At 37.8% G+C, this 3491-nt stretch overlaps 1 pseudogene; it reads right to left on the minus strand.

Annotated features, from left to right (window-relative positions):
* Positions 1 to 1521: 1521 nt before the first annotated feature.
* On the minus strand, positions 1522 to 2398 carry LOC102773693 (annotated as a pseudogene).
* Positions 2399 to 3491: the final 1093 nt, after the last annotated feature.

Here is a 3491-nt window from a genome sequence, read left to right on the forward strand (position 1 = left end):
TGGTCTAAAGAAACTCACTAAAAGTATGGAGCCTCTTAGAAACTTACAGAGATCAAAAGCCCACACTGAGAACAATAGAAATACTTGAGTTTGTGGGGGAAAAAATAAAATAAACGGTAGCAGTCTGATGAGCATGCTGGAATGGTTAAATGAAGCAAAGTCAGAAGACACATAGGACCGTTACATTTCATGGGAAAGCCCAAAGGAAACATTCACCAAGGCATTAGGAATGGGAATGTTCACTGGTAGCTGTCACTCGTTAACAACTATGGCGATGATGGAACTCAAAAGTAATTAAAATCATGTGCAAGCACTTAACTACTAGAAACCAGGAGGATGCAATTACCCTAACAAAAGAAACAGATAGGCAACCAAAAGTCCACTCTCCGCAGAGATTGTAAAGATGGTCAGTAGAACATGGTTTCAGGTTTGATCCCAGGTAAAAGTGGGTGCTGGAGGCAACCAATCAATGTTTCTCTCTCCCTCTCCCTTCATCTCTCTCTAAAATCAATAAAAACATCTTTTTTAAAAAGAAAGTGCCAAAAGGAAATAAGGGTTGCATAATAAATAAGGGCTCCTACACTTGTTGGAAAAGAGATGCATTTTTTTTTAGAGGTGAGAGAAATAGGCCTTCTGGAAGTGACCAGCAGGCAGGAAAGTAAGCAGTGGCCCACACTCCGTTGAGAGCAGTGAAGAGGAGCATGAGACATGGCTATCAGGTGGGTCACTCAGTAGTAAGAAATAATTAGAAAAAGAAAACTGGATGGTAAAAAAAGATAGGTAAAACTGATGAGCAGAACAATAATAAAGTTGTTTCTGCATGGCCTTCAGGTTGAGAGTAAGAAAGGTGGGGTCAAATAAGAAAGCCTAGGCCCTGCAAATGATGCCCTTCTTGCCTCAGCACATAGTTATCCTGGGTCTCTAGAGTCACAAGGAAATTGAAAATATTAATGTAATGTTTACAAATACAAAATGCAAGCCTCACAACCAAATATTAGTCTTAGTAATATCATCACAGACCCTATCAATCACAAATTTTCCTTACTCTTCCCTTGCCTCACGATCAAACTAAAGCTATCCATCTTATGGCCTCACATTTTATTTCTGAGGCCCTACTTCAATCATCTGAATTTCTTCTGGAGCTACTTGGAAGGTGTGAGTCCTTCTCTAACCACCAGATGGTAGTACAGAACCTTATGAGGTTAATTCTGATAGATGTTTTCAACTTCACTGTTGACACTTGAGGCCAGATCATTCTTTTTTGTGGGAGACTGTCCTACGCATAATAGGAAAGGGTCATCCATATTTTATCCCAGCAGGTGAAACAATTTTATTTCACCATTGTCTTTAAAATCACAAAGACACTATGTTCTTCATATAAAAACATAAGTACATATAACTATATTTTCTAGAAAATGATTATATAGACCCCCTCAAAGTAAAAATGTTTCCTATTACATGGTTTCAGTGAAGGTGCTTGGAAAGAACTCACATATGTTCTGATTCCTAAAACATACCATTTCACCACTGCATCTTTGGGTTCAAAGTATAGATTATTATTATCAGTACATGTTCCTGTGTTCTTACACATTTGATAATACACATATAGAATGGAGCTTCCATTGGTTCATCAGCCTTTTCTGCAGGTTCATCAGCAGGCTGAACAGGCTGTGGCTTTCTCTGTGGCCTTTCTTCAATGTCTTCCAGGAATGGAGACACATTATTGTCATTATTATAAGTCATAAACTCCAAGTCCTTACCAACAATTCCAATGGAAACACTCTTTGTAGTTAGGTCCTGTTCTGTAGGAAGTGTCTCTCTTAAAGCATGCAGATTATGCTTAACCAGTTCATTCAAATTGCATTCCATAATCTCAGACATATGTCTGTCCAAGTAAGCATGAGCTGATTGAAAATGAGTTCCAATGGACACAGATATGCTGTCAAAATAGCAGATAGACAGGTGTGGAAAACAAGAAGGCCCATATCATCATAACCAGCAACAAGCAGCCCAATATCATATGGTCTTTGGCAATATCTTTGTGTTGGCATCTGGGTCTTGCTTCTAATTACAGACACAAGAGGAGACACAGAAAGAGGTCTGTCAAACACAAATCTGGAATCCAAACACTCCTGGAGCATAAAATTACACAACAGTCTAGCGCCAGCAGTAAGTCCCACAATTGAAATACCTATATGTGAACATGGAGAATTTTCACTGGTGAGCTCCAAGTTCTGAGTGTGCTTTCTTCAATGCAACCAACACTGCACTGGGTTTCTTATTTCAGACCAGCTGTCGCTAAACCTTGATTGACAGCTTCCATTGCATATTCAATTTGTTGAATCCTACCCTGAGGACTCCAAACATTGACATCTTTGTCACACTGGTGGTAAAACATGGTTCCAAAATGGGCGTTTCTGTCCCCTCCTGCAGACATGCCTATCAATGAGTGCTGCCTAAACTAAGGTTTGGCCATCTACAGGAATGTCTGTGCAGTCAGATTTTGATGGAATTTTTTAAATCTATGTTGTTGTTTAATTTTTTACTGAATTCATTGGGGTACAGGTTTCAAGTGTACAATCAGTAAAATATCATCTGCACACTGCATGGTGCGCCCATTGCTTTTAATAACTTTTATTCATTGAAAAAAATTTTAAGTTGGAAAAACATACAAAAGGAAATTAAGAACACACAGAATCCCACTCCTCAGATAAACTTCTGTGAAGAGTTTAATGACAATACTTTGAGGCTTATGGACACATAGTTAAATATGTATAATTGTGCATATATAATAATCTACTATCCTATAATCTCCTTTTCACTCAAAATTTCCTAAGGACATCTTTTGATATCAACAATATTGGTCTATTTAATAATTTTAATGCCTGAATAATGTACATTTATTTGTACTTAAACAGATCTCTAACAGGTGGCAACCAGGTTCCTAAATTTCCACTATTATAAATTGCATTGCAATGAACATCTTTGAATATATATCTTTGCACAGGCTGAGAATGACACTGTTTCACACTCAACATTTCTGTGTATCTAGAATTTTTCCAGGACCCAGAGCTTTAAGAAGTGAATTAGACATAGATCTTGTTCCCGAGATGTACACAGGCTGGTAGGAAAAATGAACACAGGACCAAAAAAAAGTATGGTGAGTGGCATAGAAATACAAAGTAGACTGTTAACCAAAGATAAAGAGAATATAACTGATTGGGGGTCAGGGATGATTTCACAGACATAGGCCTCGAAAGAATCAGTATAAAAGTTAGTCTGCTCCGTTTTTTAAAAATGGTTATTTTATAACAACCATTTATTTAAGTGCCTATTTCTTTTTTTTTTTTTTTGCTTTTTTTTTTTTATTATTAGTTAAGGTGTTACAAATGTTTCCTCCCCCCCCGCCCCCATTAACCCTCAACCTCCCCCCGCACACACACTCATGCTCCCATCCCGCTGTTGTCCATGTCCATTGGTTTGGCTTATAT

Source organism: Myotis davidii, unplaced genomic scaffold (genome assembly GCF_000327345.1).
Source record: "Myotis davidii unplaced genomic scaffold, ASM32734v1 scaffold3314, whole genome shotgun sequence".
Taxonomy (NCBI): Eukaryota; Metazoa; Chordata; class Mammalia; order Chiroptera; family Vespertilionidae; genus Myotis; species Myotis davidii.